At 45.1% G+C, this 16,902-nt stretch overlaps 1 protein-coding gene and 1 long non-coding RNA gene across 3 annotated transcripts in view; one reads left to right on the forward strand and one right to left on the reverse strand.

Annotated features, from left to right (window-relative positions):
- LAMA2 (laminin subunit alpha 2) overlaps positions 1-16,902 on the forward strand; it is a 1,085,231-nt gene that overhangs the window by 32,150 nt on the left and 1,036,179 nt on the right. The window lies entirely within an intron of this gene.
- LOC120998484 lies at positions 15,750-16,173 on the reverse strand. The gene is made up of 2 exons (XR_005778406.1): positions 16,089-16,173; positions 15,750-15,890 (listed from the first exon to the last, which is right to left on the reverse strand). It is a non-coding gene; the product is annotated as an uncharacterized LOC120998484 (long non-coding RNA).

The raw sequence follows: 16,902 nt of genomic DNA on the forward strand, positions 1-16,902 counted from the left end.
AATAGGCTCTCTTGAACTTTTTTTTCCTGTTCTCAGAAATTTTCTGTTGGCCTAGTCCAGTGGTGGCGAACCTATGGCACGAGTGCCAGAGGTGGCACTCAGAGCCCTCGCTGTGGGCACCCGCACCCTGGAAAAAGTCTATGGTGAACCAATATGCCTTAGACTTTTCCTGCCATTTATCATCGCAGGGTGCACTATGAACGGCACAGGCAGCGCATAGAATGGAGGCAGGCTATTATAGCTAAATAATGAAGTACATTGAAGATATACTATATTATTATTCAGGTTAAATTAATGTGTTGGCACTTTGTAATAAATAAGTAGGTTTCGGGCTGCAGTTTGGGCACCCGATCTCTAAAAAGTTCGCCATCACTGGCCTAGTCTATGGAAAAATTTTAAGATAGCTGTCTTTCAGCTCCAGAGAATGATTTTTACAGAGTTAAACTGCTGCCAGCACTCTGTAGGGACTCGAGATAGTTGGATATTACCTTTTATGGAGCTTTTTTTTTATCAGGTGTACATTGAATATGATTTTTTCACTCTGCTCTACTCCTGCAAGTGCACCAGAGGCGGGGCTTCTCTGTGAAGTGTCTTCTGCACTTCACAGAGCCCCTCCCCTCTGTTCTGAGTGACAGCTATAATATCCAACCAAAGGCCCTCCACAGTGCTCATTTATAGCAGAGAGGGAGGGGTTGTGAGGTATCTCTGTGCAGAAAGAAGGGTATACTTTATAGTGAAGTTCCACCTACAGTGCACTTGCAGAATAAAAGTTAATATTTACATTACTCCTGATAATAAAAGTTCCACAAAGGTATATTTATCCAGCTCTTCTAAGACCCTATCTAGTGCTGTCAGTAGCTTAGCCTGGTAAAATTGCTGACAAACTCCCTTTAAACTATATTTTTTTTAACTAATATCTAGCATCAAAGGTTCTATGATCACAGCCTTCTAAATAGGAAGAAATCTAGCATTCCTTCTTTACTGAATTCATGACAATTCCTGGAGTATCCTCTTTTAGAGAAACCGGAAATTCTTCCTGTCTCCATATTTTCTGGCAGGTCCTTATGGGTTTATTTAAATGGCAGACCTAAGGCTAGTTTCACAGTTTCACACTTGTGGCATGTAGATCCAGTCGCCTAATCAGACAGACATTGCCGAGAATCGACCTGACACAATCTGCAGTATGCGCCAGTTTGTACCCATTCTCTGCATTTATGCCGGAATGCTTAATGAGGCTGGCAGGAATTCCATTCGTATCTAGCAATCTCCGATCCAGAGAATTCTGGCAAGCTGTTTTCTGCCGAAACAGTCTTTTGAAATTCACGCCCCAGGTGTGAAACTAGCCTAAGGGTTTATTTGTTTAATTATTTATTTATTTATTATGAACCCATCACAAACCTATCAGCACCCAGCAATCACTTTGCAGGCATGTCATGAGGGTTATAGTCCATCTGTTTAACCCTTTAGATTCTGCTGTCACAGTTTATTGTATACTTTATGGTATGAAAGGACTGAGACTGGTGTTATCTCTAATCCCAGATTTTAGGGCAGAGTCTCAGACAACAATAAATAAATAAAAATTGCATTGTGCTAAGCCACACTCCTCTCTTGGAACAAGGGAACAGGGGAGCCAAAACATATTTTAAAACAATAGCGGTGTAAGTAGGACATAAAATAATGCAATGACAGGATAAAAAAATCTCTTTAACTGTAGAGAAAACATAAAAGATAAAAACTCCTAACCAGAACTGTATCAAAATGTAACTAACGGTCTATGAAGCAGCCCAGCAGAAGTCCAATGATGCACCTGATCTCTGAACTAAGCTGCAGAACATAACCCTGCAAATCCTCCTGCAAAGACTAGCAGAGAGGGAGCAGGCAAGGAATAACAAAAAATAAATTATATTTTTGAAGAATAGCTCATCCCCTTAGGGCTCATGTACATGGGCTTATTGAGGATTTGTACAAAGCCACAATATGGTACTGACAGCATTCTATTGACCATGCTGATTTGAGGTGCATTGGTCACATGGCCTAAAGGCAGCTCAGTTCCATTGTAGTAAATAGTCCTGGGCTGCAATACCAAACACAGCCACTATACAATTATGACACTGTGTTTATTTTAGTATGCTGTTAGGCAGGGCTGGCCAACCTGCAGCTCTCCAGCTGTTGTAAAACTACAACTCCCACCATGCCCTGCTGTAGGCTGATAGATGTAGGCAAACTGCGTATGCTGGGAGTTGTAGTTTTGCAACAGCTGGAGAGCCGCAAGTTGGCCATCCCTGCTCTATGTCGTAACAAATTTACAATGCTTTTACCTATCCAAGCGATTCTGAGATGATTTTCTCATGACTCATTGCACTTCATGATAATATATTTGACCTTTTTTATTTATAAAAAAATTCAAAATTGAATAAAAATTTCAAAATTTCTCTGCTTCTAATAGCTATTTCTTTACATTCCCAATATGTCTACTTTATGTCGGCATCATTTTGCAAATGTCATTTTATTTTTTTAGGATGTTGGATGACTTCAAATTTTAGATGCAATTTTTTAAAATTTTAAGAAAAATTCCAAAACCCACTTTTTAAAGGACCAATTTAGTTATGAAGTCACTTTCAGGGGCCTACATAATAGATACCACTTTTTAGAATCTATACCTCTCAAATTATGATTTATTTTAATCTGATTTTACAAACTTTATTAACCCTTTAGGTGTGCCATAAGAATTTAATGCAATTAGAGAAGAAATGTCAAAATATCACTTTTTTCTTTGCATATTTTCAATTTAACTCTTACCCGGAGCGTTTTTACGTTATAAATTTTACGGTGTTCATTTTTCGGTATAAATAACATAATATCTTTATTCTATGGGTCAGTACGATTACAGTGATACCAAATACATATAGTTTTTTTTTACATTTTACTACTTATTTGCAATAAAACCCCTTTTTTTAAAGAAGAAAATGTTTTTGCATTGCCTATTTCCAAGACCCAAAACTTTAACATTTTTCTTTATATGGAGTTGTGTGACGGATTGATTTTTGGGGGATGACTTCTATTTTAAATTGGTATTATTTTGGAGTAAATGGCGCTTTTTGATCTCTTGTTATTACGTTTTTTCTGTGTCAACTAAGAATAAATTAGCAATTCTATATATATATATATATTTTTTTTTTTTTATGGTGTTCACCGTAGTGGATAATTTACATGATAGTTATATAGTCTGGGTCATTACGGATGTGGCAATACCAAACATATGGGGAAGATTTTTTTTTTCATTTATTTTCATAGAAAAGCGTATTTTCAATGGAAAAAAAAAGCGGCTGTAAAAAAGCTACGTAAAAAAGTGGCTGCCCAGCAGCCTAAGGCCCCTTAGTGACCGCCGTAAAAAGGCATATGGGTGATCACTAAGGGGTTAATCTCCTTAATTCTGTTTACAGAAACACCCCATATGTGGTTGTAAACTGCTGCATGGGCATACAACAAGGCTCAGATTGGAAAGAGCGCCATATGGATTTTGGAGGGTAGATTTGACTTGGGATTATTTTCAGGTGCCATGTTGCATTTGAAGACCCCCTGATGAACCCCTACAGTAGAAGCCACCCAATATGGGGCAACTAATGTAATGGCTTGTATAGGGTGGAGGCATCAGAGTAGCGGTTAGACAGATATATTAGCCTGGCTGCTGCATTCAGGATAGTTTGGAGAGGGGACAGTTTAGTGAGGGAGGATTGATTAGTAATGAGTTGCAATAATCAAGACGAGAATGAATCAGGGTAACAATGAGAGATCTTGTTCTTTCCATGTTAGAAAGGAGCGAATTCTAGATATGTTCATCACTAAAGCGGATATGGTTCCATTCTATAACAGTCCAGGTTTCTCATTCATAAGAACACTGCAAACAAAGACAATGGTGGCTGGCTGCCAATGATGCACCCCCTCTCAAACTCTGTCAATTGGGCAAAATGCCTTTGAGTGAGTCGTAGAGGCATGTCTAGCAGTCAGTGATAACTGATCCAGAGGTACACTACTCAAAAGTAGCCTCTGAGTGCCTTTTTACAGGGCAGAGGGGGAATCACTTTTATGGCCACTGGTAAGACCCAGTGTCTTATCAGACCATACCAGTAATCATTTACATTTCAGCCTGAAACATAACTGCATTCTTGTTCATGCAGCAATCTGATATTTTTATAGGGGTGCATTTTTTTTGTCAATGAGTGCATTATCCATTAAGAATATATTTAATTATTATTTTACCTGAGGCAAAGTCTCAGGTAACATCAGCCATGTTAATAGGTGACTACCCGGCTACACAATTCTTTTTTTTTTTTTTTTATCACTTTCCTCTCAACCACCGTATAAGCCTGTAGTAAACCAAGATTGGATTATCTAGGTAAAATAGTTCCAGTTCTTTTTATCATTGTGTAAATTCTTCTATGGAAATCTAGCCTGAAGATGGGTTTATAAATCACGGCTGTATTGCAGTTTCCATTTGTATTCTTTTTTGGGGAAACTGTAACAATCTATCACAGAGAAAAAAAACATTGAGATTTAATCTTGGTTTCCCTGTAGAAAAGACACTAATGGAATTAACATTGCTATCATAGTCTGTGAACCTGGCCTAGACTGGAACATCATGACAATGTAGTAATAAAAATCTAATAGTACCATGATGATATATGGCTATGGTCCTGAACTAAGAGGCTCCCCTTACCTTACACACATTGTGCTCCTGCATAGCTCCATAAAGGTATCAAACACATTTGTGGCAAAATGAAAATTACTTTAGTGAAACATAGTGGGAGATTTATCATAAGTCTGTATTGCTTTAATTAGCACCAAATTAGCATACTTCTTTGAATCTGTCAAAAATTTGATTTTGGTCCGAATCCATTCTATCTGAATCTAAATTGCTCCAAATTAGTCTGAAAATGAGGTCTCCTAGTAGCCACAGCCATACAGAACATGATGGTAGGCAGGCAGACAGCGGCAGTGGCATGGTGGGGCCGGTGATAAATTGCCACCATCCACAATGACATTCTTCTCTGTTGGAGGTGTGTGAAAATCCTTACAGATCCATGCCTCATTCATTTTAACAAAAGTGATGTTTTGCACACTGGCAGAGGCCAAGTTTGTATGCTTAGATATGATGACACTCAAACATAGCACCCTCTTTGAGATTACACTGCAAGCTGGACAAGACAGTACAGTGAGAGCAAACTGGGTTAATTCCAGGGTCAGTTTCAATCTGCCTGCCCAAGTCCATGGAGCCAGGAACAGGGTATGTGTCGAGGAAAGACCACAGTCATTTAGAACTACACCACAATTACTATAACCAAGTGGTATGGCAAGAACTGTAAAGCCAATAACTTGACCTGGTGGAGGTTTAGCTTGCACTCAAGGTAATTGCTGGTTGTGAATAGTTTTCTCATGGCTACACATCCTGTTATGGGTGTCTAGTAGGGATGAGCGAACCCGAACTGTATAGTTCGGGTTCGTACCGAATTTTGGGGTGTCCGTGACACGGACCCGAACCCGAACATTTTCGTAAAAGTCTGGGTTCGGGTTCGGTGTTCGGCGCTTTCTTGGCGCTTTTTGAAAGGCTGCAAAGCAGCCAATCAACAAGCGTCATACTACTTGGCCCAAAGGGCCATCACAGCCATGCCTACTATTGGCATGGCTGTGATTGGCCAGTGCACCATGTGACCCAGCCTCTATTTAAGCTGGAGTCACGTAGCGCCGCACGTCACTCTGCTATGATCAGTATAGGGAGAGGTTGCAGCTGCGACGTTAGGGCGAGATTAGGCAGATTAACTCCTCCAAAAGACTTCATTCTGTGATCGATCTGCAGCTGTGAATCATTGAAGTGCTATTATTCACTTGCTCATTTTTTTGAGGCTGCCCAGAGCGTTTTTAGATCACTTTTGTTCTGGGGTGATCGGCGGCCATTTTGTGACTTGTGGTGCGCCAGCACGAGCTATCACCAAGTGTATTTAACCATCGATAGTGTGGTTATTTTGTGCTATATCCTACATCAGCTGCAGGCTGAGCCTGTGTCACCGAAGTGCATTTAACCATCAACAGTCTGGTTATTTTTTGGCCATATACTACATCAGCTGCAGGCTGAGCCTGTTTCACCCAAGTGCATTTAACCATCAACAGTCTGATTATTTTTTGGCCATATACTACATCAGCTGCAGGCTGAGCCTGTGTCACCCAAGTGCATTTAACCATCAACAGTGTGGTTATTTTTTGGCCATATATTACATCAGGGGCAAGTTGAGCCTGTCACCCAGCGCCTAAAAAATAGACCTGACATTTCTATTCAACCAAATCTGCACAGTTTTAGCTGGTCAAGTTATTTGTAGTGACCGTCAAAGCAGACTTTTTGTTCTGGGTTGAAAAAGCATTCCCAAAATTGCCATTCTGAAAATAACTAGTTTGTGGTATTTCAGGCCTACTTGAAATCTATCCCAAAAAGAAAATCTTACATTGAAGTTATTGATAGTGTCATTCAGAAAAACCTAAGACACACGCTAGCGTGCTGATAGAAGTGTCATTCTGTGATTAAACCTATAACTGTCACACAGCGCAAAAAAAAACAGGTCTCACATCTCAATTCAACCAAATCTGCAGTGTTTTAGCTGGTCAAGTTATTTATAGTGACCGTCAAAGCAGACTTTTTGTTCTGGGTTGAAAAAGCATTCCCAAATTTGCCATTCTGAAAATAACTAGTTTGTGGTATTTCAGGCCTACTTGAAATCTATCCCAAAAAGAAAATCTTACATTGAAGTTATTGATAGTGTCATTCAGAAAAACCTAAGACACACGCTAGCGTGCTGATAGAAGTGTCATTCTGTGATTAAACCTATAACTGTCACACAGCGCAAAAAAAAACAGGTCTCACATCTCAATTCAACCAAATCTGCACAGTTTTAGCTGGTCAAGTTATTTGTAGTGACCGTCAAAGCAGACTTTTTGTTCTGGGTTGAAAAAGCATTCCCAAATTTGCCATTCTGAAAATAACTAGTTTGTGGTATTTCAGGCCTACTTGAAATCTATCCCAAAAAGAAAATCTTACATTGAAGTTATTGATAGTGTCATTCAGAAAAACCTAAGACACACGCTAGCGTGCTGATAGAAGTGTTATTCTGTGATTAAACCTATAAAAGTCACACAGCGCAAAAAAAAACAGGTCTCACATCTCTATTCAACCAAATCTGCACAGTTTTAGCTGGTCAAGTTATTTGTAGTGACAGTCAAAGCAGACTTTTTGTTCTGGGTTGAAAAAGCATTCCCAAATTTGCCATTCTGAAAATAACTAGTTTGTGGTATTTCAGGCCTACTTGAAATCTATCCCAAAAAGAAAATCTTACATTGAAGTTATTGATAGTGTCATTCAGAAAAACCTAAGACACACGCTAGCGTGCTGATAGAAGTGTCATTCTGTGATTAAACCTATAACTGTCACACAGCGCAAAAAAAAACAGGTCTCACATCTCAATTCAACCAAATCTGCAGTGTTTTAGCTGGTCAAGTTATTTGTAGTGACCGTCAAAGCAGACTTTTTGTTCTGGGTTGAAAAAGCATTCCCAAATTTGCCATTCTGAAAATAACTAGTTTGTGGTATTTCAGGCCTACTTGAAATCTATCCCAAAAAGAAAATCTTACATTGAAGTTATTGATAGTGTCATTCAGAAAAACCTAAGACACACGCTAGCGTGCTGATAGAAGTGTCATTCTGTGATTAAACCTATAACTGTCACACAGCGCAAAAAAAAACAGGTCTCACATCTCAATTCAACCAAATCTGCACAGTTTTAGCTGGTCAAGTTATTTGTAGTGACCGTCAAAGCAGACTTTTTGTTCTGGGTTGAAAAAGCATTCCCAAATTTGCCATTCTGAAAATAACTAGTTTGTGGTATTTCAGGCCTACTTGAAATCTATCCCAAAAAGAAAATCTTACATTGAAGTTATTGATAGTGTCATTCAGAAAAACCTAAGACACACGCTAGCGTGCTGATAGAAGTGTTATTCTGTGATTAAACCTATAAAAGTCACACAGCGCAAAAAAAAACAGGTCTCACATCTCTATTCAACCAAATCTGCACAGTTTTAGCTGGTCAAGTTATTTGTAGTGACAGTCAAAGCAGACTTTTTGTTCTGGGTTGAAAAAGCATTCCCAAATTTGCCATTCTGAAAATAACTAGTTTGTGGTATTTCAGGCCTACTTGAAATCTATCCCAAAAAGAAAATCTTACATTGAAGTTATTGATAGTGTCATTCAGAAAAACCAAAGACACACGCTAGCGTGCTGATAGAAGTGTCATTCTGTGATTAAACCTATAACTGTCACACAGCGCAAAAAAAAACAGGTCTCACATCTCTATTCAACCAAATCTGCAGTGTTTTAGCTGGTCAAGTTATTTGTAGTGACCGTCAAAGCAGACTTTTTGTTCTGGGTTGAAAAAGCATTCCCAAATTTGCCATTCTCAAAATTGTGGTGAACGGGAACAATGAGGAAAACATCTAATAAGGGACGCGGACGCGGACGTGGACATGGTCGTGGTGGTGTTAGTGGACCCTCTGGTGCTGGGAGAGGATCCAGCACGTTCACATTATCTCCCACCCAGTCTTCTGCAGAAAGCGCACAGATGGCGCATGAAAACCAAGCCCATCGGTCTGTCACATCACCCCCATGCATATCAGGGAAACTGTCTGAGCCTCAAGTTATGCAGCAGTCTCTTATGCTGTTTGAAGACTCTGCTGCCAGGGTTTCCCAAGGACATCCACCTAGCCCTTCCCCAGGGGTGGAAGAGATAGAATGCACTAACGCACAACCACTTATTTTTCCTGATGATGAGGACATGGGAATACCACCTCAGCACGTTTCTGATGATGACGAAACACAGGTGCCAACTGCTGCGTCTTTCTGCAGTGTGCAGACTGAACAGGAGGTCAGGGATCAAGACTGGGTGGAAGACGATGCAGGGGACGATGAGGTCCTAGACCCCACATGGAATGAAGGTCGTGCCACTGACTTTCACAGTTCGGAGGAAGAGGCAGTGGTGAGACCGAGCCAACAGCGTAGCAAAAGAGGGAGCAGTGGGCAAAATCAGAACACCCGCCGCCAAGAGACTCCGCCTGCTACTGACCGCCGCCATCTGGGACCGAGCACCCCAAAGGCAGCTTCAAGGAGTTCCCTGGCATGGCACTTCTTCAAACAATGTGCTGACGACAAGACCCGAGTGGTTTGCACGCTGTGCCATCAGAGCCTGAAGCGAGGCATTAACGTTCTGAACCTTAGCACAACCTGCATGACCAGGCACCTGCATGCAAAGCATGAACTGCAGTGGAGTAAACACCTTAAAAACAAGGAAGTCACTCAGGCTCCCCCTGCTACCTCTTCTGCTGCTGCCGCCTCGGCCTCTTCTGCTGCTGCCGCCGCCTCGGCCTCTTCTGCTGCTGCTGCCGCCGCCTCGGCCTCTTCCTCCGCCTCTGGAGGAACGTTGGCACCTGCCGCCCAGCAAACATGGGATGTACCACCAACACCACCACCTGCGTCACCAAGCATCTCAACCATGTCACACGGCTGCGTTCAGCTCTCCATCTCACAAACATTTGAGAGAAAGCGTAAATTCTCACCTAGCCACCCTCGATCCCTGGCCCTGAATGCCAGCATTTCTAAACTACTGGCCTATGAAATGCTGTCATTTAGGCTGGTGGACACACACAGCTTCAAACAGCTCATGTCACTTGCTGTCCCACAGTATGTTGTTCCCAGCCGCCACTACTTCTCCAAGAGAGCCGTGCCTTCCCTGCACAAACAAGTGTCCGATAAAATCAAGTGGGCACTGCGCAACGCCATCTGTGGCAAGGTCCACCTAACCACAGATACGTGGACCAGTAAGCACTGCCAGGGACGCTATATCTCCCTAACTGCACACTGGGTAAATGTAGTGGCGGCTGGGCCCCAGGCGGAGAGCTATTTGGCGCACATCCTTCCGCCGCCAAGGATCGCAGGGCAACATTCTTTGCCTCCTGTCTCCTCCTCCTCCTACTCAGCTTTCTCCTCCTCTTCTTCCACCTGCTCATCCAGTCAGCCACACACCTTCACCACCAACTTCAGCACAGCACGGGGTAAACGTCAGCAGGCCATTCTGAAACTCATATGTTTGGGGGACAGGCCCCACACCGCACAGGAGTTGTGGCGGGGTATAGAACAACAGACCGACGAGTGGTTGCTGCCGGTGAGCCTCAAGCCCGGCCTGGTGGTGTGCGATAATGGGCGAAATTTCGTTGCAGCTCTGGGACTAGCCGGTTTGACGCACATCCCTTGCCTGGCGCATGTGCTGAATTTGGTGGTGCAGAAGTTCATTCGCAACTACCCCGACATGTCAGAGCTGCTGCATAAAGTGCGGGCCGTCTGTTCGCGCTTCCGGCGTTCACACCCTGCCGCTGCTCGCCTGTCTGCGCTACAGCGTAACTTCGGCCTTCCCGCTCACCGCCTCATATGCGACGTGCCCACCAGGTGGAACTCCACCTTGCATATGCTGGACAGACTGTGCGAGCAGCAGCAGGCCATAGTGGAGTTTCAGCTGCAGCACGCACGGGCCAGTCGCACTGCGGATCAGACCCACTTCACCACCAATAACTGGGGCTCCATGCGAGACCTGTGTGCCCTGTTGCGCTGTTTCGAGTACTCCACCAACATGGCCAGTGGCGATGACGCCGTTATCAGCGTTACAATACCACTTCTATGTCTCCTTGAGAAAACACTTAGGGCGATGATGGAAGAGGAGGTGGCCCAGGAGGAAGAGGAGGAAGAGGGGTCATTTTTAGCACTTTCAGGCCAGTCTCTTCGAAGTGACTCAGAGGGAGGTTTTTTGCAACACCAGAGGCCAGGTACAAATGTGGCCAGACAGGGCCCACTACTGGAGGACGAGGAGGACGAGGATGAGGAGGAGGTGGAGGAGGATGAGGATGAAGCATGTTCACAGCGGGCTGGCACCCAAAGCAGCTTGGGCCCATCACTGGTGCGTGGCTGGGGGGAAACACAGGACGATGACGATACGCCTCCCACAGAGGACAGCTTGTCCTTACCTCTGGGCAGCCTGGCACACATGAGCGACTACATGCTGCAGTGCCTGCGCAACGACAGCAGAGTTGCCCACATTTTAACGTGTGCGGACTACTGGGTTGCCACCCTGCTGGATCCCCGGTACAAAGACAATGTGCCCACCTTACTTCCTACACTGGAGCGTGATAGGAAGATGCGCGAGTACAAGCGCACGTTGGTAGACGCGCTACTGAGAGCATTCCCAAATGTCACAGGGGAACCAGTGGAAGCCCAAGGCGAAGGCAGAGGAGGAGCAAGAGGTCGCCAACGCAGCTGTGTCACGCCCAGCTCCTCTGAGGGCAGGGTTAGCATGGCAGAGATGTGGAAAAGTTTTGTCAACACGCCACAGCTAAGTGCACCACCACCTGATACGGAACGTGTTAGCAGGAGGCAACATTTCACTAACATGGTGGAACAGTACCTGTGCACACCCCTCCACGTACTGACTGATGGTTCGGCCCCATTCAACTTCTGGGTCTCCAAATTGTCCACGTGGCCAGAGCTAGCCTTTTATGCCTTGGAGGTGCTGGCCTGCCCGGCGGCCAGCGTTTTGTCTGAACGTGTATTCAGCACGGCAGGGGGCGTCATTACAGACAAACGCAGCCGCCTGTCTACAGCCAATGTGGACAAGCTGACGTTCATAAAAATGAACCAGGCATGGATCCCACAGGACCTGTCCATCCCTTGTGCAGATTAGATATTAACTACCTCCCCTTAACAATATATTATTCTACTCCAGGGCACTTCCTCATTCAATACTATTTTTAATTTAATTTTACCATTATATTGCGGGGCAACCCAAAGTTGAATGAACCTCTCCTCTGTCTGGGTGCCGGGGCCTAAATGTGTGACAGTGGCCTGTTCTAGTGGTGGGTGACGTGAAGCCTGATTCTCTGCTATGACATGAATACAGATTCTGCGCTGACATAAGGCCAGATTCTCTGTTACGGGACCGCTCTCCTCTGCCTGGGTGCCTGGGCCTAAATGTGTGACAGTGGCCTGTTCCAGTGGTGGGTGACGTGAAGCCTGATTCTCTGCTATGACATGAATACAGATTCTGCGCTGACATAAGGCCAGATTCTCTGTTACGGGACCGCTCTCCTCTGTCTGGGTGCCGGGGCCTAAATGTGTGACAGTGGCCTGTTCCAGTGGTGGGTGACGTGAAGCCTGATTCTCTGCTATGACATGAAGACAGATTCTGCGCTGACATAAGGCCAGATTCTCTGTTACGGGACCTCTCTCCTCTGCCTGGGTGCCTGGGCCTAAATGTGTGACAGTGGCCTGTTCCAGTGGTGGGTGACGTGAAGCCTGATTCTCTGCTATGACATGAAGACAGATTCTGCGCTGACATAAGGCCAGATTCTCTGTTACGGGACCTCTCTCCTCTGCCTGGGCCTAAATGTGTGACAGTGGCCTGTTCCAGTGGTGGGTGACGTGATGCCTGATTCTCTGCTATGACATGAAGACAGATTCTGCGCTGACATAAGGCCAGATTCTCTGTTACGGGACCGCTCTCCTCTGTCTGGGTGCCGGGGCCTAAATGTGTGACAGTGGCCTGTTCCAGTGGTGGGTGACGTGAAGCCCGATTCTCTGCTATGACATGAATACAGATTCTGCGCTGACATAAGGCCAGATTCTCTGTTACGGGACCTCTCTCCTCTGCCTGGGTGCCTGGGTCTAAATGTGTGACAGTGGCCTGTTCCAGTGGTGGGTGACGTGAAGCCTGATTCTCTGCTATGACATGAATACAGATTCTGCGCTGACATAAGGCCAGATTCTCTGTTACGGGACCGCTCTCCTCTGTCTGGGTGCCGGGGCCTAAATGTGTGACAGTGGCCTGTTCCAGTGGTGGGTGACGTGAAGCCTGATTCTCTGCTATGACATGAAGACAGATTCTGCGCTGACATAAGGCCAGATTCTCTGTTACGGGACCTCTCTCCTCTGCCTGGGTGCCTGGGCCTAAATGTGTGACAGTGGCCTGTTCCAGTGGTGGGTGACGTGAAGCCTGATTCTCTGCTATGACATGAAGACAGATTCTGCGCTGACATAAGGCCAGATTCTCTGTTACGGAACCTCTCTCCTCTGCCTGGGCCTAAATGTGTGACAGTGGCCTGTTCCAGTGGTGGGTGACGTGATGCCTGATTCTCTGCTATGACATGAAGACAGATTCTGCGCTGACATAAGGCCAGATTTTCTGTTACGGGACCTCTCTCCTCTGCCTGGGTGCCTGGGCCTAAATGTGTGACAGTGGCCTGTTCCAGTGGTGGGTGACGTTATGCCTGATTCTCTGCTATGACATGAAGACAGATTCTGCGCTGAGATAAGGCCAGATTCTTTGTTACGGGACCGCTCTCCTCTGTCTGGGTGCCGGGGCCTAAATGTGTGACAGTGGCCTGTTCCAGTGGTGGCTGACGTGAAGCCTGATTCTCTGCTATGACATGAAGACAGATTCTGCGCTGACATAAGGCCAGATTCTCTGTTACGGGACCGCTCTCCTCTGTCTGGGTGCCGGGGCCTAAATGTGTGACAGTGGCCTGTTCCAGTGGTGGGTGACGTGAAGCCTGATTCTCTGCTATGACATGAAGACTGATTCTGCGCTGACATGAAGCCAGATTCTCTGCTATGGCATGAAGAGACTGATTCTCTGCTGACATGAAGCCAGATTCTTTGCTATGGCATGGAGAGACTGATTCTCTGCTGACGTGAAGCCAGATTCTCTGCTATGGGACCTCTGTCCAATTGATATTGGTTCATTTTTATTTTTTTAATTTTAATTTTAATTCATTTCCCTATCCACATTTGTTTGCAGGGGATTTGCCTACATGTTGCTGCCTTTTGCAGCCCTCTAGCTCTTTTCTGGGCTGTTTTACAGCCTTTTTAGTGCCCAAAAGTTCGGGTCCCCATTGACTTCAATGGGGTTCGGGTTCGGGACGAAGTTCGGTTCGGGTTCGGATCCCGAACCCGAACATTTCCGGGAAGTTCGGCCGAACTTCTCGAACCCTAACATCCAGGTGTTCGCTCAACTCTAGTGTCTAGCAGACTAATGTAGTTATTGCAATTCAATGTTTTCACTAAAACTGCACAGTATCTTGACACAATACAATGCATGGATTGTACAGAGGAAATAGTGGATTCGCAGCAGAATGTATGCTGTTGATGCTGGAGGTGCTAGAAATAAGCCTGTAAAACACTTGTGAACCATAGAAACGTAAGGTTTTTATGAAAAAAAAAGTCTTGATGGCTGTTCTTTTATTAGAAAAAAATTAGATTGTTGCAAAACTTTTGTTGTAAAATTTGTAGTGTAACATTAATTTCTCAATTGCCAGCAGCTATGTGAAAACAGTATGAGGCACAAAACTTTGTATGACCAGTCCCTCCCTCCTTATGCTTTCCCTGATAAAACCCTGATCTACCTAATTAAATATGTTCCTATACTGTCCTTATACTCTCCCTACCAAGTTAGATTAAAGGGGTTTTCTGAGATTTTGATTCTGGGGCTGAGTGTGATACCAAGCACAGATGCTATACAATGTACGGCACTGTGCTTGGTACAGTGGCGACTCTAGGATCAATATATGGGGGGGGGGGCACAGAAAAAACACAGTCAAAAATGGGGGGGCACTAATAATTTTCACCAGCTAATCATACTACTGAAAAATACTAAAGCAGCCGCTTCCCCTGCAGCTACGCCCCTGGCGCCGGGGTAATATAATTAAGGGGTATCAGGGTACATTGGGTGTAATATAACTGAGGAGGGCTATCAGACATTATAAAGGGGTAATATAGCTTACATTACCCGTGTATTACGTCCCTGATAGGATAGCACTCCTCAGTTATGTTACCCTGTATAAGGCACCCTGATACCCCTTAGTTATATTATATAACTAAGGGATATCAGGGTACACTACACAGGGGTAATATAACTGAGGGGTATCAGGGTACATTATTCAAGGGTAATATAACTGAGGAGGGCTATCATGGGACATTATACAGGGGTAATGTAAGCTATATTACCACCGTATAATGCCTGATAGGCCTCCTGAGTTATATTACCCATGTATAATAATGTACCCTGATACCCCTTAGTTATATGACCCCACCGAGATCATATAATGAAGGGGTATCCGGGTACATAATTATACAAGGGTAATATAACTCAGGAGGCCTATCAGGCATTATACGGTGGAACGGTGGTAATATAAGTTATATTACCCCCTGTATAATGTACCCTGACACCCCTTGGTTATATTACCCCCTGTATAATGTACCCTGATTACCCTCAGTTATATAACTGAGAGGTATCAGTCAGGGGACATTATGGGTAATATTATAACTAAGGGGTATCATCAGGGTACATTATACAAGGGTAATATAACTGAGGAGGACTCAGTGCTATCAGGGGAGTGGGGACATTATACAGGGGTCCTTAGTTATATTACCCCTGCATAATGTACCATGATACCCTAAGTTATAGGGGTAACCATATCAGGGACAGGTTGAGTAGGGGCTGGGCGCAAACCAAGCAGGAGGGAGGGCTCAGGGCAGGCCATAAGGCGAGGTAGTGGGGGTATAAGGGTACATACTTTTTTAAAAACTTTTTATTCTTACTTTTTCTTTTCTATAGGGCCAGGCAGAGTTCAGAGGTTGCAATGCCACAGCAGCCACAGTCGACTGAGTCTGAGTCCACTCCTGTCTCCACTCTCCAGTACTCCTCCTCTCCTGACAGTCCAAGCTGGGGCTAGGCCATCTAGCCCTAGACAGTGGGCACCTGTAGAAGACAGCCAGGTGAGGTCAGGGCCAGGCTGAGGGCCTGAGGCTCCGACAGCCGCTGGCTCACAACACAGTCTAAGAAGAAGAAGTCACTAGTAGCTAGCCTAGCAGAGTGACGCAGCACGCAGGACAGGTCCAGGAGCAGAGAGAACATTGAAGGCACTCAGTTAGTCTACCACTCACACTACTCACTCACTAGTGGCACTTGGTAGCGCAGCAGTTTGCAAAGTCTGTTCGCGCGGACGGGAACCGAGAAGGCACGCAGCAGCGCAGCTTTACTTGTTGACGACCGTGACGTCAAGTCGTCAACTCGTCTCTGCGGCTGCCACACTCAGCCAGCCTGCGCCCGCCCTGCACGCTCTGCCTGCGAGTCCGCTGGGTCCGAACGCCACCCCCATCTGTGACTCTCATTCTAGAGTAGACGACTGTCTGTATGTATCTGTGTGTGTATACTTTAACTTTAATCACTGACACTGAGGTCAGTAGTGCCGGCGCAGCAGCAGCGAACGATTACTATTAGAGTTTGGGATTCAGCAGGGCGGGCACCCGGGGGGGGGGCAAGGAATGACCTGGGGGTGGCAATTGCCCCCCTTGCCCCCCTGCAGCGACGCCACTGGCTTGATAAGCTGTGAGAAGGATGTGGCGCTGACAGGAGTGCCAGTCCCTTTTTAAACAGTTGATTGGTGGGGGTGTTGGGTGTCCTGAGGATAGCTTATCAATATCAGACTCTTGGAAAACCCCTTTAATGGCTTGTGCATGTAATTGCTTTTTGACACAGTCAAAACAAATGCTCTCAGATTGCAGGCTGTGTGAAAATCGTTCCAAAATCCTATCCCTGATTGGCTCACAGGCTATCTGTGAGCCAATCAAGGCAAGCCCCCTCTCTCCCTCCCAGGGTCATGTAATCCTCCATCTTCATCCTACTTGTCATTTTCCCTGCCAATTTTCACCGTAATATAGTGTGGGTGCCATTTTGCATGATACTTTCAAAGTGAATTGCCAAAACTTCA

The sequence above is a fragment of the Bufo bufo genome, chromosome 4 (genome assembly GCF_905171765.1).
Source record: "Bufo bufo chromosome 4, aBufBuf1.1, whole genome shotgun sequence".
In the NCBI taxonomy this organism is placed as follows: Eukaryota; Metazoa; Chordata; class Amphibia; order Anura; family Bufonidae; genus Bufo; species Bufo bufo.